Genomic DNA, 24,393 nt, shown 5'->3' on the forward strand with positions numbered 1-24,393 from the left:
ATTTTATTGAATTTGTAGACTGCAAGTCTACTGGACCAAATACATTTAGAGGACCAATAGGATCAGCACTTCCAACCTGCAAAGAGTTACCACTCCAGAGTTTTCAGCCCGTTCTAGTAGACTGGGACCTCAACTTCACTGAGGATTCATTAAGCACGGATCAAAAATATTTGCTGAATATCTGCCAAGCGGTTTCTTCAGGAGAATGCCTCGTTGGGTTAGCTCACATGAAGCCTGGTAAAATTCATCAACCCAGATGGCTAACTACAGCAAATTGAGTTTTACGTTTGTACGTAGGAACAAAATAACCCACAAATGAACTTAAGACCATCGTCCAGTACATCATGATGGTCTACGAGGCCACTCTGGTTTGTTGTGATCCGTAATCCATCGTGTGCAGAAGGAGCTCGACAGATCACACCAAAACCAAGGAGTTGTAAAGAAATTATAGTAAAACATTTTTGTAACTGAAGAGAGAGGAGTGAATTCACTCTTTTACCCTTAATAGATTTTAGCCCCTAGCTGTGGCGACATTCTCAATGCCATAATGAAAGTATACACTGAGATTTTTTATAGTAATTTTAACGTGTTTTATTTTGAAATCTTCTCTTTTATGTAGAATAACCGGGAGCAAAAGTACGCACTTTGAGATTGAACCTACTCTAGATCCAAGTGAAATAATTTAAAAGTAATGAATTTCACACAGGTGTAGAAATGAAAGTGGCTCTATATTTTGGAGCTGATATAAAAGCCAACAATTTAGTATTTAACGAGATACATGCCTCTGAAGCATAATGCACAAATTCATATTCCTACCCTCGCAGCATAGGGGCCAAAGTCCTACTGTAATAAGGCAAAAGTATGTTAACACATGCAAAGTAGAAAATCGACATACACGTGCTTCTATTGAACAATTTTAGAACAATTTGTTTATTGAAAAAGCCGATATGTTGGGAAAAAATAAGTATAATTTGAAAAACATTTCAACATACTACAAAATAAGATAATTACTGAGGACGCCATTGCTAACAACAAATGCTGCCATGGGAGCAACTTTTATCTAATTTTTAACATCATTACAACATCTTTAAGAATTTCAAATAATAAAATTAACTGAAAATATCATTATTTTGTATGCATGTGTATAAAATTAAGAAAAAAATATACTTCAAGCAAAATTTTTACACCATGCTGATTAGAATAACATTTATAATGACTAATAAACTGCGGAATTCTAGCCTTGCATTCATTTTTGTAAGTATGTATATTCTATTTGTGCTGAAGTTCATTCAGGACAGAGCTTAAGTTACTGAAGAACCTTCAATGAACAGTAGGGTGCATCGAATTTCAACTTTTTAAAAATTCAGCTTACCCTTAGTGATATTTGTTTGCGAAATGGGCTCCATATAACGTGTAAAAAATTGCAAGTCGATTGGTCAATATCTTTAGGGGCCACCAAGTGCCTAAAATTTTTAAAATGTGTTAAAAAAATGTATGTTATTTTTAAAAAAAATGTAAAATATGTACTTTTATGAAATATGGTTATCCTATGTGGTTTTGTTTCTGTAAAACGTCTATATTTTACGTGAAAAAAATCAACTTTATGAGTCAAGTCATTCAGGTGCCACCAGTGGCCTAAAATATGGACAAATGTGTCCCTACTTTTTTCATTTCTTAAAATTAAGTTGTATTGTTTGTGATTAATCTGGATCGTTAATTAGATAAGAAAAATATTGTTTTACATCTGCAGCTCTTTGCTTATTTCCAACCATTAATGATGGAAATAACCCAGAACTCACCACGAGAAGGTGGCTGCAGTTCGAGTTCCGCCCGCCCGCCCACCCGTATTTGCTAACGTTGCATATGGTAGTGTAAGTTCATATCATTACTCTTTTACCTCAAATTGTTTTTTTTTTTTTTTTGTATAAATTCTGGTATGTTTCCTCTTGATTGTAGTGTTGCTAGGACAAATCTATGCCGTGCTTCTTGCCCACATACCACAGATGCCGCTTCTGTCACCAACTTCACCATTCTCTCTACAACGCGAGTGTGACAGGGTAAGGATGCCATCAGCCATTGGAGCCGTCTTTAAATTTTCTCTTAGTCTTTACATTTTCTCTTAGACGACGAATTCTCGTACCGGTACGCGATCACCAGATTGGGTCTTGCTTTTAGGACTCGCCTCCAGCCAAGCTCTCGTACTTTAGCATCTTGGTCATTCAACATTGATAGAAGTAGGTTCTCAGGATGGCCGTACCACGCATTTCTACGGATCACTGGATCAATTATTTTCCTGTATTTCGCTTCCATGTGGCGAAATGAGTCGTGATGAGTTGCCACAAATGTCGAGCTCCTTCTGCACACGATGGATTACGGATCACAACAAACCAGAGTGGCGCGTAGACCATCATGATGTACTGGACGATGGTCTTAAGTTCATTTGTGGGTTATTTTGTTCCTGCTCGGATTTTTCTCAAGGCTTCTAAATCATTCAGACTGAACAAATACATAAATAGTAAATAATAGAGTGAACTCCTTCGTGGCTAAACGGTTAACGTAAGCGTCTTTGGTTGGGAGACTCGGGTTCGATTCCCGGAGGGAGCTCATGTTGTTCGGATTCCACGTTAATCCGTAGGTTCACGTCTCATATAGCCTCGCTGCTGAAAGGAATGTTAAACTCAAAATCAACCCAACTAAACTAAATAATACCACTACTCTATTTTTATAACTTATATAAAATGTATTCTAAATCAATACAATATTATGCATATTTTCTTAGACTCTTTTGAAAAATCTCCTGTGCTTGAGTATAATATGACCAAGAATGAATGGCGAATTTAACCTACTAATGTGTGATGGATTATTCCCCCATCTTTCGATGAAAAAATATAATAAAAGTCATACATTGTAAGAGTATTTGATTTTCATGGAAAATGGTGCATATTTGTTTTGGGTTCACATTAGCAACTTGGAATTAAAATCAATTGAGAACGATGGAGTTCATCTCCCACATCCAGATTTTTAAAATATATGTTCAATAATGAACTTTATAAATATTATTTGTTTTTAAGACAATATTATGCATGCGTTTATTAAACTTTATTAAGGTTAATACAAATAGGAAATATGTGTTGAGACTTCCACATAATCGCTACTCTTGCAGTTGAAGGCACTCAAATATAGGGATTCACTTACCATCTTCCCCTTTCAAACCGGACAATTTAAACGAAAATGCTATGACAATCTTCCTAGAAAATATAATTTCGTAGAATATGGTTATTTTTTTTCGCAGAAAAACTGATTTTCTGAATTTTTTGCAGTTGAAATGGTACAATAATGAAGGATTGCTTTGACTAAAATTTCATATACGAGTAGCATACTGAAAGTCATGAGCAACGTGTTTCCAGAACCGTAATCTTTAGTTGTAAGTGAAACCAAGTATATCTTCTCAGTCTACAGATATTTCTTTCTTTCTTTCCATACGTTGACGCTGTTTGTGGCTAGCACGTGACTACAGGCAAGATTTTCCAAAATGTCAGGCAGCGATGATTCTTTTCGACAGCGTGCTGTGATTCAATTCCTTGTTAATGAAGACCAATCTGATTCTGAAATTCACCGCAGACTGCAGCGTACTTACGATGTGTACCAGCAGTGTTAGGAAATGGTCGAAACATTTTAAGGATGGAAACACAAGTATCGAAGAAGACTCGCAGCCGGCGCCCTCGAACTGCCTCCACGGAAAGCAGCAAGGTAAGGGTTGATGAGCTGATTAGGGGAGATAGGCGTACCACTGTGAATGAAATCGCAGCAAAACTTGGTGTTGGACATACTGCGGTGCAAGAAATTATTCACAGCTTAGGTTATCGGAAGCTTTGTGCCCGTTGGGCCCCACGTTTATTAACCGAGGACCATAAAAGTCAGAGACTAACCATTTCCCAAACCCTTCTTCAGAGATTTCGACATGTAGGTGATGACTTTTCGACGAGTATTGTGACTAGAGATTAAAGCTGCTTCCATCATTATGAACCTAAAACAAAACGACAGAGTATGGAATGGCATCACTTGAATTCGCCACTGAAGAAGAAAGCAAAGACAGTACAATCGGTAGGGAAAGTTATAGGGAGCGTCTTCTGGAATGCACAGGGTTGCATTCTGGTTGATTTTCTTGAGCCTGGAAAAACCATAAATTCTGCCCGCTACATCCAGACACGTTTGAAGCTCGTCGTGCCTTGCGTGATAAACGTTCTGGAAAGAAGATAATCCTTCAATAGGATAATGCGCGTTCGCATCCTGCACGTGCCGCTATGGAGCAGATCAGGAGACACTTCCACATCCTCCCTACAGCCCCGACATGGCACCCTATGCCTACCATCTTTTCGGTTTTGTGAAGGAACAGATACGAGGCCATCTCTGAGAGACACTGGTGGATATTTGTCAAGCAGTGCGTCAGTGTCTACGGGCAGCTGGAACGGAATTCTATAGCAAGGGTACTTTCAAAGCTGCAGAACGATGGGAAAAATTTGCGCAATAAATAAAGATATAAATAAAAACGGAGACTATGTGGAAAAGTGAAAGAAAGGTCTGTAGATTGAGATGATGTATTTGGTTTCACTTACAAATAAGGATTACGGTTTTGAAAAAAGTTGCTCACGACTTTCAGTATGTCCCTCGTAATGTATTTTCTGAATATTTATTAAAACCCAATCACATTTTAATAGATCAGGTTGTGGGGTTTATCGGAGACTAGAGACTTACGCTTACACTTTGGTGTTCAGAGATTTCTTTCTTCATCAACACAACATGACCAGTTTAATTATTTTGTTGTTGTCTAAAGAAATTAGTTCTCTCACAGTTTGGGTCAAAACTCCCACAGCCAAAACTCCCACACTGAAGAAATGTCAAAACGCTCACACAATCGGTCATAACTCCCACACAAATGGACAAATCTCCCAAATGCACGAACGGTCAAACCTCCTACAGCCAAAACTCCCACACTGAAGAAATGTCAAAACGGCCACTCAATCGGTCATAACTCCCACACAAGCGGACAAACCTCCCAAATGCACGAACGGTCATAACTCCCACAGCCAAAACCCCCACACTCAAGAAATGTCAAAACGCGCACAGAATCGGTCATAACTCCCACACAAATGGACAAAACACTCACACATAGCAACGGTCACAATCCCCACAGAAATGGACAAAACTCGTGGTTATAACAATTTTTGCGTGTGGGAGTTTCGTCCATTTATGTCTGAACTGTGACCGTCGCTATGTGTGGGAGATTTGTCCATTTGTGTGGGAGTTATGACCGCTTACCTGTGTGGGAGTTTTGGCTGTGGAAGTTTTGGCCGTTCGTGCATTAGAGAAATTTGTCCATTTGTGTGGGAGTTATCACCGATTGTGTGGGCCTTTTGACATTTTCTGAGTGTGGGAGTTTTGGCTGTGGGAGTTATGACCGTTCGTGGATTTGGGAGATTTGTCCATTTGCGTGAGGGTTATGACCATGTGTGTGGGCGTTTTGACATTTTCTGCGTGTAGGAGTTTTAGCTGTGGGAGTTTTGACCTGCTCCCAAAATTATATTCGATATCCTACTATGAATATTTTAACTTTTATTTAGTACCACCAAATAAAAATAAAAATTCTGTTATACATATTTTCAGTAAGGAGTATTCACTGACCACTAACCGAATTCAGAATTGTAACATTATTCCTGCTTTGCCGGTAGATCACAACTAAGTTGACAGTCCGAATAGAATCATGAATTAAAACGAAATACGAGGTATGTTAAAAAAAATATCGAACCTTTGGTCGGATAAAACACATTTTCTGATTTGGAAATACCGAAAACTAATCCCCTTCGAAGTAGTATTCTTGGTAATGCAGACAGTTGTCCTGGCGCTCTCCTCGATTGTTGGGAAATACTTCTGGAACCCAGCGTTTGGAATGTAGAGCAACCGTGCCGTCACATTCCGCATGATGTCTTCTCTCGACTGAAATCGTGTCCCTTTTAGTTACATTTTCAGCTTGGGAAATAACCAAATGTCGCATGGTGCCATATCGGGTGAGTAGGGAGCCTGATGACACACCGGAATGTTCTTTTTGGCGATGAAAACCTGAATCAAATTTCGCGGATACTCTTCTCATGCCGAAATTCTAGTTCAAAATTGAATGTACCGACCTGATTGAATGGTTTCCGCTTGGGTGTCGCCAAGCTTTTTGGCAAAATTTGATGCAATATCACTGCTCAAATTTTTCTTCGTTTTACAAAAAAAAACTGAAATCCGACGACCGCTTGCTACACGTCTTCACTCGTTGGCCAGATGACGCTTTCTTCGGGCGGAAAAAAATCACAACTGTGGAAGAGTTTCTACATCTCTACATCTACACTGAAGAAAGTTTCCTGCTCTATATTGGTTTACGTGGGAGAAAATTTGTTGGATACTTTTTGAACATATCTCGTACGATCATGAGAATACATACTCACATGGTGTTTTTCAAATTAAGGAATGAAATTCTGAAAAATACTTGCCGGAGTGAAGTGTTCTACTACTGAACCAGCTTGCACGTAGGGTAAACAAAATAAATTTAGGTAAAAGCCAATACACAAATTGTTTCATTTTTTTTTAAAAAAAAGGACTACTGTTTTGTTCATTTATTTCTCAGGCGGACACATACAACTAAATATACAAGTAGTCAATATTACCATTCATCATTTTTCGTACATTTTGTATGGTTATACATATATATATTAATAAAAATCATTAACATAATTATAATTCTTAAACCATGAATATTTCAATCATTGCTTAAGTATAATAGAGCAACAAATACATAGAGTTGCAAAATATTATTTACAAATATGGACCGTACTTTTCCGAACTTATAAATCTTATCATGTAAATGTCACATATTATAAATGCATTTAAAATCTGTGGTAATAAAAATGTACATACTAACACATACAATACTTAAAGGTAACATTCAATACTGTACAATTACTTTCCTAAGTCACATTTCTACTCTCAAAAACAGTTCTTACTGATCTTTAGAATAAAGTAACTGAATATAATAAAAATAATATAATAGCAACAGCGTTAACATATGAATTAACTTTAAATGTCAAACGTTTATATGTTGCTGTTTGCTATTCTTACTGAAAGGTGCATTAAATACGAAAATTAACATACATATGTAGTTAATATATATACGAAAATATATATATGTCTTGTAATCGTTTAAACAACTAAAATCTAAACATCAAACATTATCTAAAAATACAAATTTTATTACGTAGTTTCAAGTTACATCTTTGAAGCTGACTTTTAAAATATTGGAATTAGAAGCAAAATTATTACGACTCATCACATTTATATTCTTAATATTCCTTTAACTACAAGGTTACGTGCGGTTTGACACAACTCGATATTGGTTTTGTTTGTTATCGTATTATTTATTGCTGATTTACCGTATGTCATAATCGTCAAGATTGATAGTTAATTGACTTACAAGGTAAGGGTTGCCACATGAAGGTATTATAACAATTAAATCTCATATTTATAAACAGAATACATACAGACGGCGGCAAGCACGCTATCGGATTACTGTTCTATTGGTTGTTAACGTTATGGTAAGTTTGACCATACATTGGAAGTAATCATTTGTCAGCTTAGAGGTCAGCCAAATTAATATGACGTATAATTTTTATGTATTTGAATGTATAGTCATAATTGAAAATGAAATGAAATCTTTGAGTTTTACGTCCCACGGTTATGCCGGTTAGGCTAAAGGAGACGGTGATGATGAGTAATGAATGAAATGGTGGAATGAAGAAAGTGGGAGGAAACGGGAGAGCCCCCGAGAAAACCCACGCACACGGTGTTAGTCATAATTGAATCTAGACAGATCAACAGCACCACCCATAAGGGAGTGAGACAAATCTTTTGAAGCAGGGTTGTATGCAGGAATTTATTTCGGGATGCCCAAAAATTTCCAGGGGGCTCGAATTCAATATGAGTATAAATTGCATTAAAATTTGTAGTTAATGCTAAAAATATACAAAATTCACAGAAAAGTAGATTTCAAGGGTGTCTGGATCCCCAGAATCCACCTCTCGCATATGTCCTTGTTTGGGAGACAGGCGAGATATCTTTTTAAAACATTTTTTCATAACTTTTATAGGGATTAAACAAATTTAGATGCAAATATATGGATTTAACGATCTTTAGAACTCCCTTTGCTAACAAGGATAAACTTTAGCGTTTTTTTTTTAAAATATTGTTACTTAGCGTCTATTTCAACCCACATAGATAATTAAAGTACACAGGTGGGCGATCCATTGATAGTCCTTTGTAAAAGAAGATGAAATGTGGAAGAATTGAGGCAGCAGGAAGTATAGCAGAAACTGCCAGAAATAATGGAAGGTTTACAAAATCACAGAGTCAATGTAGTTTGTCTTATGACGGGGTAGCAGAACTAAACACACTGATTACTTATTTTTCCAAGTTAGAATCATTGATTTTCTTGAATATGTTTAGGGTAAGTTTAGAACATATAATTGCAAGTTGTTGGATTTGGATTCTGCAGTCAAAAGCTAACTCTCTTAACACCGAAATGAACAACTTTGGAGCTCTTAAGATTATAATAGATAAATATATGTATGAGATATATAGTTTATTACTTAAGAAAAACTAAAAAGTATTCTAACATCGGAATTAAAGTATCTTTTAAAAGAAAAGATGGGAAGATGAAAAAGGTTTCGTTTGATGAATCAATTATAATAGCAGTGGAGCACTGAAACACTTCCTGAAATAAAAATGAAGAAGAACGAGTTAAAATATTGGATTTTGATGGAATCATACTCAAGATCGTATCCTGGACGGATTCTCGGCGATAATAAATGAGAAATATTTGTGCAACTTTTGAAGCCATTCTCAGGATAAATACTATGGATTGAATTTATACAACCAAGAAATTAATTGAAAATTATTCTCATGACCAAATTTATAAATTGAAGTCACAATTTGTGTTCCCTTAACTTTGCATTGGACTCAGAATTTTCATTTCTCTGCCTGTTGTTCCAGATGAAGGAGGGTTTTATAAATTATCGTTAAACAAAAGTAATTTGAGATCTAAGAGCTCAACTTTCGAGGTCATTTTTCTCGTTATGCTCTTGACAATAGATTTAAAAATAGTCCCAATGCATTCAGCCGTCTCAAGTTGGCATAGAAAAGTGAAAATGAATTCAAGTAGCGCCTATTGATATTTTTACCATTGTCATAAGCTGTAGTTCAAAGAACTCAAGTTTGATGTCAGTTTTCTCATAACTGCTTAAACGGATATGTTTCAAAGCAGTACCATTGGATTCAGCTTGCTCAAATTAGTATGGAAAGCTGAATAAAAATGTATGTAAGCGTTCGAAACGTTTCAAAATATGTTAGAACGAGTACGAATTAACAGACGGGTCTCATCACTTCAGCTTTGAACTTCTTAAGTTAATAAGTGCGCTGTTGTTACAATTGACATATTGTAGCTTTTCCTATTCTTGCGAAGGCCAGAATTATTATCTTCGTATTTCTCAAGTGTATAGATCCTAGTTCTTTTGTCACATAGTAGGGTCCAGCGAAAAGATCTCCCGTATTTGGAGAGAGACTATGTGAGTTTTGGTGGGGATACGGCGGCGAAGGGGGTATCAATGGAGAGCGGTATATATGCCGTTTTTAGTAGTCGCAATAGTGTGGCGCGATGAACATCGTGCGTTTGATATGGAGAAGTATATTCATAATGGTGGTTTTGTGATTACTAATCAGCGGCATTTCGCATTCGGTTCGGATTTGTCCGACATAATTCTGTTCCGAATAGAAAAACAAAACTATTCACGGTACTTAAACAGGACGTCCAGGCAATTTTTTCTCAGTGCAGAACATGTTGCTTTAAAGTTTGATAACTAAACTTGAATAGTTTTTATATCCATAGCAGAATCATGTTGGCAAACTTCGAACATAATCCGAAATGTCCGCCTAGTAGTAATGACAGAACCACTATTACGAATTTACTCCTCCATAACGAATACACGTTGCTCACCGTGTCACTCTATTGGGAACACTAAAAATGGCATTTATACTGCTATCGATAGATACCCCATCCACCACCATATATCCACCACAACTCACACAGCGCCCTTTTCAAATATGGAAGATCTTTTTGCCGGACCCTGTATATTGGAAGTATAGAGGTGGAGTCAATATTAAAAATTTCGCTAGAACAGAAAATAAAATTATGAATATATAGTGTTTGTTTGTTTAATGTTCTTTTTTGATACTATATGAGACTTCTCTTGTCTCGAAGGCGAGAATACTTACCAGTTCTCCAGAAGGAATAAAAAATAGAGGTACTTAGCAACCCTTAGCTGTTACGTGAGGAATGGGTCAATCTTCAAGATAACATATGATAAATTCACAATGAAAATACTGTGGCAAACAACACCAAAATCGAATTGTGGTCAACTACACGCTGCTAAATACAACGCCAAAATTCGTAACTGTATGTTTCGTCAACTTCACATGAGAAAGTTTACATGGCCAAGAGTTCTAAGCAGAATAACACTTGCTACATATTCAATTATTTATTATCTCAATTTTCCTGAGAAACTAATTAGATTGGTGAACTTTAATGACACTTCCTTTTACGAAAAAAAAAGTATTACACAGTTACAACATTAAGGGAATATTTCCTTCATTTTTAATATGTTTCCATGATATGTTAAAAATTTAAGTTGCTAACTCTTCTAATTTATTACAACATATTATTAACTTATGTATCATTGCATATCACACATCTGACTATGAAAATACTACTGTAAATATTTTAACTATATTTTATCCCAAAATTGGTAGCTTTCCTTACAGTTTCTTAATCTAAAATAAGTTTATTTTTAATCGTATTCAATTGAGACTTGTATTGTTCACAATATTTTAATACGTTCTTTTCGAAAGTAATAACTATATTCACAACATTTTTCAAGAAACGTAAAAAAATATATCTTCCTGGTAAAAAAAGAAAAACAAGAATCACTAATGAAAGATCAAGTACTCTTACATTATTTTGTCAGAGCAATAGATGTTGATAGAAACATGTGGACTACTTGGGTGCCAGGTAGTATAACCTCAAAATGGAAACAGTTCAGAAGAGAACTTTTAAGCTCAAAATATCATGAATAATTCATATTCCTTTTATGGATGCAAACAAAAACATAATTGTGAAATTCATTTTCTAATGTTGTTAATGGATAACACTTTCTTGATGCGATTTACATGAGATGTTGAGGATCAAGTTTCTCTTCTGGAAAATTTTGATGTGCACATAATTTTAACGTTACTTCAACTACAAAAGAAATCTTGTGGGACTCGAATCCATTTGATTCACAATTTATTGATTTTGTGTTACTTTTTCTTCGAAATTTACAAATTCTTTCACATCACAAAAGAACAAAAGAAAATATATATATATTGTTTCTTTTAGAATATTTTAATGTCCTCCCAAAATTATATCAACAAGCATTTGAAAATAATTTCTTATTTTTTTTTCTTAAAGCACGACATTTTAATTCAGATAACTGTGTGCAATATTTTTACTTTTCTAATTTTGTATTGTTTTCTGAGTTAAATCAGTCCAAATGTTTAAAGTATATTTGATTTTTTGTCTTTGCTAAGTTGTGAATGTGTTACAATTTAGTTTGTAGAGAACAGCTAACTAATAAACAAAAATGTAATTTGTTATGCAATGAAGAAGCATATTGATCTAGATTAATAGAAACTGACTCTAGAATAGGATTAATTTGATCATTTTTGCTACTCAGGATAGTTTGCGATTATTGCAAAATGTGTTTTGTTCTGTACAAAAGTGTAGTTGAAAAATATTTGAATTATTGCTATAAATATGCATTTAATTAATTTAGTTTCCTCAGGAAATCTCTTATATATTGAATCTACTCTAATGGAGGAAAATTCCAACACCATTAGGTGGAAAGTGTTGAACAACTATATCCAAAGCACGAAGAGAAAAATCAAGGATATATCCCTGTGAAATTAACGTTACCATGAAATAAAAGTACGTTTCTGTCGTTCCTGTTTGGAAAATGTTAACAAAAGCAGCCCCATTTAGTCCTAAAGCCATCCAGTAAGTTATTCCGTTCAAAATAGTCTGGTTCAAGATAACTTTCAAATCAGCTGAAAGACGAATATTTCTTTCCCAGTGGTTTCTAAAGTAACTCAGAGGTACGGCCAAGAGGAAGATACCTTTGATCATTCGAACTGAGAAATATGCCATGTAGACGCCAATGATTAATATTACAGCAATTGCAACAATCATTATTACTACTGATAAATACTGTACTGGATATAATGAAATGTTCTGCTTGAATTTTGCATATAATGAAGTTGAATTATAACAATAATGATTCTTCTTCAATATCTTTCAAGTTTTGTCTTCTTGTCCTGTGAATTAAAAGAAATATGTTTTATTAACAAAATTTGCATCCTTTGTTTCACTAGTGCACCGTCTAATATATAACATTTATATATCTAATTTCTAAATTTTTAATAATCACATTCCTCTAAATTCCTTTAGAACCATGAATTATCGTATTTAAGGACTGTTTAATAAAAAAAAAACAGTATATAATTGGCTGACTCATTTTAATATTAGTATCAAATCCATACTTGTTGAGTTCATTTTGAAAATCTTAGAGTTTTACGTCCCACGGTTATACCGGTTAGGCTAAAGGAGACGGTGATGATGAGTAATGAATGAAATGGTGGAATGAAGAAAGTGGGAGGAAACGGGAGAACCCCGAGAAAACCCACGAACATGGTGTTTGTCCACCACAAAGTTCACTTGGCGGGGGCTGGGATCGAACTGAGTTCATTTTGAGTTCAACGTCCCTTTCAGCAGCGAAGCTACATGAGACGGGAACTATTAATTAACGTGGAATCCGAACCACATGAGCTCACGCCAAGAATCGAACCACGCCAAAGGAGAGTACGCAAACCGCTTAGCCACGAAGGAACTCGTCCATAGTTTTCGGAGCCACTGAGGTGAACAATGACAATTCTAATCACCTTTAAATCCAAATTCAGCCCCGAAACCTAATCGAGGGGAAATATGTAAAAATGATCAAAAATGACCAATATTGAGAATAATTAGTGTCTAATCTGTAGTTTTTGGGGTCGCTGAGACGAACAGTGATACTTCCAATGCCGTTTAAATCCATGCCACTAAAATCAAAAACAGATTATTTCACGGGTACCAAACTCATGAGATAAGACGTGCATTTAAAGTTGTTATTTTAACCCAGGTAAAAGCGGATAATCGATGCTAGTTCAATATAAGTTAAAACCGTAGCACACTTACATATAAGTTTATCGAGTGAAGGAGAGGAGAGACTGCACTATTACTCCGAAAGTTGATATGGGATTCTAGTGAAACACTTATCAGAAATAGAACTCAGGAGGAATCTATAGAATGCGCAAATGCATCCTCTACCAAAAAGCTAGCAATAGCTTTCCAATTCGTTGTTTTATAATTAACACGTATATGGTCATTTTGTGTGAGTGGTCATAATACCAGAGGATTCTTAACAGCCATCAAGACACGGAAAGCATGTTGACCGCCGAGAAATGTTTTGTCCCATAAAATTCAGTAGATGAAGTATAACAGGCAGATAAATTCATAATGTTACCATGCAGGGAAGAATGCATTCATAAATGTCTTTCATTTGCAGTTCCATTAAAAATGGTGCTAAAACTAGTGTTTTTTGCTAGAAATTTCTGAACTTAAACTGTTTTTAATTCGGTAATTTCTTCCGACTAACCTTCTGAAAAATACAAAGATTAATACAAAATTACGTTATTTAAATCGAAAATGCCTCAACAGTAAACTTAGTAGAGAATTAAATTGATAACAATGGGGAAACTTCATTTTCTCATACAATACTAAATTAAATTTTCGTGTTTTCTTTATGAGCACAGGTGAATTGACAATTACTGTAATGTCACTTCTTCAAGCTTTCTATTCTCTTAATTTTCTTTACGGGTTCTGCAACAAACGCCATATCATCTCCAAGCCGTATACTATTAACCATTATAACCAGGATAATAATGTCCTCCTTACAGAGGCTTGAAATAAATCCCACACCCGGTGGAAGAGTGTTACAACTCAAAAAAATGAAAATTTTGAGTTATCATCGTTCAAAAGAGAATATATAGAGACGAGTGAGCTCTACCTGGTGGTATTTTTGCAGAAAAGTAACTAAACAAATTAACCCCTAGATGGCAGAAATACCAGTATTTCAGGGAGCGATTTCGATAGGATAACAAACTTTAAAAGTGATGTTCCCACAAATGTCCATTTTTGACTTCTAACACTGTTCCTCCGGTTGCGAGAAATATATAATTTCTCATAAATGGTTTATATCTTTGATTTAATTACGTTACGTTTAATGTATAAGAATATACCAGGCCATGTAAGCTTCTAGTGGACATCATAATTCCATAGGTTTTCAGGAAGCTATTTTGTTACTTCACACATTTTCATTGAACAACCTATTTCATAAACAATCGCATTCAACGGCGCCGACTTTCCAAAATTTTTGTGTGTGCATATCCATGGTGGGACATTGGGCCTACTATATTTCCAGGGAAGTCTCGATATTTGATTTGATTGATTTTTAGTTAAAATCTTATGAACATTGTCATAAAGGGGTATGATCTTTAAAGTGAAATATACTGTTACTATAAAGATAAGTTGGGGCTGCCCTTGCTAAGCGGTAACAAGGCTGAATTAAACGCAATAGAAACAGGTTCAACCCGGGACCAAACTAAAAATGTTGTGGGTGTGCCACATCCACAAGATTATTTGTGTGAGTGCCGTAGCCCCGGAGCACAAGTTTGTACCGTTCACTGGTTTAATCAATATAGGGGTAATATTTCCGGCCAGGCACGGGAAAACAGACCACTTTGCAACCCTAATTGTTAACCTACACAGAATATCCACTTTATATATGTTTCAATGAAATGAAATAATTCAAAATAATAATAGCTAAAAATAATAATATTTGCTGTGCAGCTACGAAAGAGGAAAAAGGAAGGAAAATGTTCAGGACAAAGAAAACAAATTCCTAATGATAAACTAAGGCTTTCCATTTCTGCTAAGTGAAACCAAGGAAAATATAACATTGATTTAGAATTTTTATATGAAAATGTTTACTAAACTACATCCGTGTTCAAAAGTTATAGGACACCATGAGGTGAAACAAACAAATAAGGACTAGGAACCTATGTCGATTTTCAAAATTAAACATGTTAAATATGCCCAGGGGTTACACTGAGGGTAAAATTACACAGAAATACAGGAAATTGCTACTACGAGACAGTGACCTAGTTCGAGTTTATCTTGCCGATTGTGCATTGATTCCCGTTTGACGTTGCTGAAAGCGTCCATTATGATATGTGATGATCCCGAACTGTTATAGAAGTGTAACAACGACTTCTTATAATGTAAGTGATGCCAACAAGCAGCTCATGTGGTAACGCACCCCACTCTTGCAAAATAACAGATATGACGTCATCCAGAGTTCGGCTTTGTTTATTATGGGTTCTAATCTGATCTCCAATTGAGTCCCACACACCTTTAATCACATAAGGATCTTGGGAACGTGAGGGTCACTACAAACATGTGATACGTTTTTCTTCCAGATATTTCTTCACTTCTGTATTATGTAGAAGGGCATTATTGACCATTAAATGAAACTTAGGATGAGGTATGGATGAAGCAAGATTCGCTCATAATGTTGCAAGATAATGTTCTGATAAATCATTTCCGTTAAAGTACAGTGACTGAATGTATGCAAGGCTATCCATACCCTAACATTCAGCCCTGGTCATTATCTCGGTATTTCCATAATGATCTTCTTCACAGAATTGAAAGGGTCATAATGTATTCCTGGTTTCTACCAGATATACAAACGTCGAGAATCTCTCCAGACTGTACCGGAACTCATCAGTGATAACTACATTAACCCGTTGCTCATAGGACCACTCAAGTTTTAATAGACAATACCATAAGAAGTTCAGACGTGTCAAAGTGAGAGTGGAACGTCTCTAGCTAGTCGCTTTTCATGAATAGACGCCTTATGTGTACAGTTTGTTGCGAGACATGGGTCCCAGATGCTGCTGCTATGTCTCCAGCTAATGAGATACATTAAGTGGAAGAATGTGATTGGTGACATTACAAATGACGCGTAGGACCCAGTTATTGAATATGTGCATGACGACTTTCCTGAGAATTAATTGTCAAGGGCTAAGCCCAGGGCGTCGCTCATAGTGTTTTATTACTAATTATTTACTTTGGACAGGGTCAACGCCAATGGCGTTGCTTGTCGTTTTTTAAATATTATACTAGTTTCATTTTCATTCTGATAGATACGACGCCAAAAAAATATTGATTGTCGTTGTTTATTGTACTTTGTTCCATATTTTCTGACGGACAACTTCGAAGACGTTGCTTTTCGTTATCTGTTGTACTATTTTTTTTTATTTTTGAATACTGGGCATAACAATTATTTTCCTCGTGCAAAGTTTGGCACTTCTTCTAGTTTATGTTTTATTCCGCTATACCAGGAATAGTTTTATTGTCCTAGTACTTCGAGGAAAATATTAAAATTTAAATTGAGCGTTATATCAAGTTCCCAATTGGATTGATACGATTATTATTCAGAGATCAGTGTGCTTGTTTCAAAAACATATATATTCTTGATGTTCAATTTTCAAAGTATGCACACATAATAAGGACATTATGTAAAAAAATAAAGAAAGAAAAGAAAAATATTTATACGTAGCTGTTATAAAAGGTTTGCTGTTTCTAACCTCCTAATTCGTTTTAATCCTCGAAGTCTCCTGAAAAGTAAATAATTGCCATTACAAATGCCACCAGAAGCAAAAATATGCCGATCTGAAGCACACTTCTAGCATACATATCATCGAGGTAGTGACGTGCTCTCACTGTTGGATATTTTTTAGATTCCTGAGTTGTGCGTTTCTTTTGATAATGTATTTCCTTCATGATTTCGATCTGCAGAAGAGAAGATCAATATAAAATTAGTTAAATCATAAAGAAACCTTGAACACTTTTCTTATCCAGAAAAAAAAGCTCAATTGCTGGCTACACGAACAACGTAATCCTACGTTTGTGATTTTGTTTCCAAGTGCAGATATAAGCACAACGTTTTCGACGAAAATCCAAGTAATGCCTTCACAATACTTTGTCATAAATTGCAATAAGGAATCTTTACCATAAGTGTAGTTTGTTCTGGAAACTAGTAACACAGTACTACCCAGTATTACTTATATATATTAGGATGGTCTCTAAAAACTAACTTTTAAAATTTACGTGGGACACCCTCTTATTTTGATCTCCTATTTAGGAAAAATAACTTCCATAAAAGTTTCAGATTTTTAGAAACTGTTTTAGAAGTCTATGCCATGTTTTGAAATTTCAACATAATCGAGTTTTTTAAAATGAAATTTCTATTAAAATGAACCACAGGGACAAACGCGAAAATGACACTGATTATCAATGAAATTACTAAAATAGGACAGTACATTGCCCCCTACTTTCATCTCAATCAATTAGCAGTAACACAGGTTGCATGCCTACAGGGGTGGGGTGCAAAGAAATAGCGTAAACATCTAAAAAGCACCTATTAATTCAGGAAATAATAACAAATTACATGGATCATAATGAAAAAGTAATAACAATATTTTTGGATTTAACCAAAGCATTCCATACAATATCTCATAATATATTGTTAACTAAGCTAGAACATTATGGAGTAAGAGGTGTAGTACTCTCGTGGTTTACTAGTTATTTAAGTAATAGATTGCAAGCTGTTAAAATTGGAAATGTTATGAGTGACTTAACACAGGTTAGCTATGGAGTGCCACAAGGATCAATATTAGGTCCAATTTTATTTATAATTTATATAAATGATTTGTACAATATAGGCATTGATGGCTATATTCAATCTTTTGCAGACGACACCACTATAACAATAACAGAGAAAAAGTTGGAAGAAACTTATAAAAAAGCGGAAATAACAGTAAAGAAAGTAAAACAATGGCTTGAACAAAATTCCTTGGTACTAAACTTAACGAAAACCAATTATATTGCTTTCTCACCAACAATAACCGGACAGCCACAAAATTTTGTCTTAAAATATCATAACTGTATTAATACTTTAGACTGTAACTGTAATACAATAAATAAAGTAACTGAACAAAATTATTTAGGAGTGAAAATTGATAAACATTTAAAGTGGACATCGCATATTCAACATGTAGCCAAGACATTAAGAAAATTGCTGTATAAATTTGTACAATTAAGAGGGTGTTTAGAATTAAAAGTTTTACGTATGGTATATTATGCACTAACACAAAATATATTACAGTATGGTATCTTAAGTTGGGGATCTGCCTATGAGACGCATATAACACCTTTAAAATTTCAGCAAAATAATATTATAAGAATATGTTTAAATAAAAACAAAGAAGACAGTCTAGAAAACCTGTATAGAGAATTTTCAGTCTTAACTGTTGAAAAATTATATATAAAAGCAGCCCTACTCTATGTGAAAAGACATGAAAATGAATGGAATAAAATTTCTCATGGGTATGGAACAAGAAAAGTAACTCAAAAAGATTTTGAAACAATAAAAGTAAATAAGGGTATATCACAAAATCAAACATATTATTTGGCTCCGAAACTTTATAATAATACTCCAAAAGAAATTAGGGAAGAAGGAAAAATGCATAGATTAAAAATACTAATAACTAATTGGTTAAAGGAAATAAAGAATGATGACTTAAGAGCTTTAACGTATTAAATTAACGTTTTAAATTAATGTATTAAATTAGTAAATAATCGACTAAAGTCACTTGAAATATGCTTATCTACAACTACTGGGGGGTTTATTTTTTTATTTATTTTAAAAAAAGAAAAATAGAGAAGGGGAAGGGAAAAGAAAAAAATGGAGGAGAGAAGGAAGAAAAAGAGAGAAAAGAGGAAAAATGATAAAATTTCACTTATATATACTTTATGAAGATGGTTTCTCACTCACAAGCGAAAGCTTCTGTGAAGAGCCATCTATCATAATCATATTATGTCATTAGGTTGTATTATGTATGTGTCTTCTTGTTGAAAGATAATGTAAAATTAATAATAAATTAAATGTTAGTTAATTAAAATTGTAGTAAAAAAAAGTAACAGCTATAAAAATGATTTATAATAAAATACTGATTAATATTAAAGAAACCCTGCCAAGGACTGGAACCTCAAGGAGGTCCGGAGGTTACCAGTCGTAGTGCTAATAAATGTAAAATAAAAAAAAAATAAAATAATTTTATAGTTGTGGTGTGTGTATTAGAAGTGTTGCCACCAATATATATATATGTATGTGTCTGTCTTTATGTATTTCATAGTAAGTGTTTTAATGGTTTTTTTTTTTTTTGCCTCGTGGAATACCGGAGGCCATCCGGCCATATAGCCTGGTATGTAAACTAAGTTTTTTGTATAGGCCTGATAATAAGTCTCTGGAGTACCGGAGAATTTCCGGCCTAAAAATAAATATACTATTTGTGTGTGCAGTGTGTGTGTCCACCATGTCTGTATTGTTACTTGTATAAAAAATAAACAAATAAACAAATAATGAATATTTTGTTATTTAAATAAGTCCAGGGCGCAAAAACGTAAGTACAGACCGGTGCAAAATACATGTCAGCCCGTTCAGTTTTGTAATACTTTAGAGCCTAGTTCGAACGTAACCTTTAAACCTCTGTTTCAGTATACTTTTGCTCTAAAATTCTGCTTAAACTAAAGCCATACAAGAACACTGAGGCAGTGAGACATAGACCAATGAAGATGTACACGCAGGATTGTGTTGTTTGTGACACAAAGAAAATTTTCCTTCAAAAGTTAAACATTGGCATTCTTGTTTTAAACAATGGCAAATTTTCAATACTGTCAACAAAGGTTAATAACAATAAACACACAGCCCTACGAAGAAGTAATTATTAATGTGTGAGACAGAAGTGTTTCATGTCCATACTTGCCCAGCTTCGCAGGCCCGACTTGAAATTTCAGTTCTCTATTTAGCTGCTGTAGTTTGAAGAGTGTTTGTGCAGTTGTATATTTTTAAGAAAAAATGTTCTCTTCTACGTTATTCCTATAGACAATATAATAGATTGTTTGTAAAAACATATTATTCCAGTGTACAGTAACTTGATAAAGTCTATTTTATCTCATTAATTTAGCCTAGTTTAGTGCATTTAAGTTTATCAAAATATAAATTATCAGCCCAAATGAGTTGTATGTTTTAGGACAAACTTGCATTGACTTTTTTTTTAAGTAAGTGAGTTTGGAATTAATTCATAATATTCGGTGTTTGGACTTTGATATATTTAAAAATGACAAGTTGTAGTAAGAAGACCATCTACAAATATTTGGCTTATTGGTCAAATCTCTACATAACTGATCAATACAAAGTTAACATCTAAAAAAGAAGCTCTTAGTGTTTTCTTTCATTACAAAAAGAAATTAAACTTAAATATAAGGGACTTAGTTGACTGTGCTGCTTGTGATGTGATTAAGATTTCAGAAAATTCTAGTATTCCTACAAGATTAACAAAGCATGTGGTTGATAAAATTAAAAATCTGTTCAAGGAGTTGCAAAAAGCTGAAAAAAAACAAAGAAAACAAAGCCAAGCGCTGAGAAAGTGTGAAGAAGAAAAAAGATGGTTGAAAGATGGCTCTGGAAGATCTTTTTGATATGCCCATGCTAATGCTCTCAATATGATGCAAATAAATTTGAATTAGTCCTAAAAGCGACAGTCCTATTAGCGACAGGAACTGTTACCTGTCCTATGAGCGACCGATTCATTACAATGAGATTACGGAAGATGATAAGATATCTTCTTGTAAAATATGCTTGCCTCTGGCGTTATTAGCGTCTGAACAACCTTTCTATGAAAAATGTACGTGTCAGTGGCACTGTTCGCCAAATATATTTACCCTCAACTGTGAGTGCAAATAAAACTTATCTTAATTTTGAGTTAGATTTGACCAAAAAAAAAAAAAAACATATCAAATAACTTAGCGAGAAAACAGAGTTATTTCCGTGAAAAGTGCATTCCTAAGTAATTAAATATTAAAATCCAATTGTAATATCCCCTTTCCTCGAAAGCTCTGCTTTCTGTACTTAATTTAATTCAAATCTAATTACTCACTAAGCAAAGCAATATATTTCACTTTGAAAAAGTTAAATGTATAAGCGTTTCGCAAACTATCTGCTTTTTAGCCTTCCTAAGACTCTAGGAATAAAATGCGAAAAACATTTCAATAATAAAATACAGCATTTGAGATCCCTTACATCTGATTAGCTATTCCCAACCAACGCCATTCTTAATATGAACGAATCGGTGACTCACAGGCCAGTTAACAGATCCAATCGGTCGCTCATAGGACAGTTAACAGTTCATGTCGCACATAAGATTGTCGCATCTAGGACGACACCATAAAGATAAAGAAGATAAGATAATGATTTTCTGATCGCTCGGAGATAAAAGGGACGACCCAGTAAAATGGGAAGTGTTGATATGAAATTTGTAAAGAAAGAAGCAAATTCAAGAGAGAGACACGCACGTTTCGAAAAATCAAAGAGCTCGAAGACGAAAATAAAATATTACTTTTTGAACGAACATAAATTACTCCAGATGCATGAGAACAAAACAGCAACTGAAAGTGAAAGTAGATCAATACATGAAAAAGTGGTTTCATCTTGTGATCCACCTCCAAAGAAAAGAGGTAGAAAGAATATTTAAGGCAGTAACGTAGCTGCAAGCCTTAATGCAGCAAAATTAAGTGACAGAAGAGCAGTTGTTGCTTTGATTAGTACACTAGTGAGATGCGACCTCTCCCAGTATAATGTGAACAAATCTTCTTTCGCCGTCTCAGAATCAAAAGCAGAGAAAAGAGAGCTCAAGACTTAGAGTAAATTTTCAGCTAGGGTGCGTTTGACCGTTCACTTGGACGGAATACTCTTAGAAGATATTTCACGTAGTGAAACGGTTGATAGGTTAGCTATTATTGTTTCACGAAACAGCATTGGGCAGTTACTAGCTGTTCCAAAATTTCAATCAGGAACAGGGGAAGCAATAGCTTGTGCTGTGAATGAAACATTGAAATCCTGGAGAGTTACAGACTAAGTGAAATGTATATGTTTTGATACATCAGCAAATACTGGGTTACATAGTGGAGCATGTCCTTCTAGAGCAAAAGATGGAAACAAATGCTTTATTTGACTTTCCGATATCATATCCACGCAATTATGCTTGGGAAAGTTGTTAATAAGTCAATTGAAGCTTCAACAGGGCCTGACATCTTGCTGTTTAAGCGATTTTAGGGTTAGTAGAACTCGATTGACCACAATAATTTCAAAACCACCACATCTGACTGTTCACTTCATAAAAAAGTACCAACAGTGCATCAAATATTATTGAGTTTCCTAAAAAATAAAAAATAAAAAAAAAACACTTCAGGAGTTTCATCTACGAGAAGATTACTAAGAACTTTTATAGCTCGCTATCACATTCCTTGGAGAAGTTAGAGAAAGAGGTAGGTAACAGGCAAAAATAACGCCACCATTCTTAGTTTTTCGAAGATTTCGCATTTAATACTTGACGTAAAAATATATGTTGCATTGTTTAGTAGATTAGTGTTCACTAATTACAACATAGTGCAAAGAATCTGGAAAAATACATGTAGTACAAGTAATAGAAAAAAAATGTCGCGGAAAGTGAAATGATAGTATTGCATACGCTATGGATACAATAATGCCAGGTTATCAGTATTCATATTATCATGAAACTAGTGAACTGAGATACGCTGGAATAAGTACAATTAGTTAGAAGAAGAAGAGCAGTGTCCAGCAAGAGACAATATGTCACCACAAGTTTCATGATACCACTCTTTACAAGCTCCACATTGCAATCAATCAATAGTTTAATTAGTATCGTCCTAATAGTACCCTTTGCAAGTAACGCAATAGTAGAAGCTATCTTTGTGATGACATGTTTTTTTTTAAAAAAAACTTTTATCTTCGGCATTCTTTTTATAAGTAACCCCTTTCTTTCGTCCACCCGCTTGCAAAGTTGACCCTTTATCCTTCACTTTAGGACACTGGTTAAGCAGACTTCTAGTCGTTGCTACAACTTGGATGTTTTTGATATTTTCCTTCCAGTAGGTGATCTGTTAATTTTTGGAGTTGGAATAAGTTCAGTGAAATAGCTGTCACTGGAGGAAGTAGAGTGAGAAGACTGAGACGAAGCATCTAACACGGCTGAGACTGAGACTTAGCTACAGAATCACGGATACATGCAGATGATGTTGACGGCTGGGGAGTGTTGATATCTTCAGTGGATGGCTGATTAATGTTGTTCAATGCAGTTCCAGTAGGAGCTTGTGTTGGAAACACTTAAGAGATGGTACTTGGCGCAAAAGTTTTTTTTTTTTCTGGGAGTACTAAAGGATTGAAATGGTATATGCCAGTAGCTTGAAAAGGAGATATTGCATTCTGAGTCGTGGCAGCTTTAACTCAGACAGTAACGTCATTTATCGCGTTCGGTGTTATTGCAGGCACACAACACAATGAGCATACCATCGTTCCACTGCTCTCTACTAACACACTGACTCATGTAAACACAATCGATACAGTCGTTATTGATCATTTTGTTTTATAAAAAAAATATCGCTTACATTCCTACACATTACGCTCCTGTAGTGATATTAATATAAAGGACTTCAAACATTTTACGTACGTTTTCTGTTCTCAATTTTCTGGTCTGAATTGATAACACAAGAACTACACAAAATACTTGTTACACCACAGGAAATCAGTTCACGTGCGAAAACAACATATGTGCCTCCCATGCATTAGCACATTGCAGAATGCTGCCACCTGCTTAGTTTCTGTGCTAGGGCCGCGGTGGCTTAGTGGTAGAACGTTCACCTATGTGCATGGGGTCCCGAGTTCGATCCCGGCTCTCGCCAAGTGAACTTTGTGGTAGACAAACACTGTGTACGTGGGTTTCCCCGGGATTCTGCCGTTTCCTCCCACTTACTTCGTTCCCAATTTCATTCATTTCTCATCATCACCGTCTCCTTTAGCCTAGCCGGCATAACCGTCGGACGTAAAACTCAAAGATTTCAAAAGACTTTGTTTCTGTGGTGTGAACACTTGAAAAACAAATGGCGTTATTGCATCCCTGGCGTTATCGTAGCCAGTT

Source organism: Thermobia domestica, chromosome 17 (assembly GCF_964235325.1).
Source record: "Thermobia domestica chromosome 17, izTheDome1.hap1.1, whole genome shotgun sequence".
NCBI lineage: Eukaryota > Metazoa > Arthropoda > Insecta > Zygentoma > Lepismatidae > Thermobia > Thermobia domestica.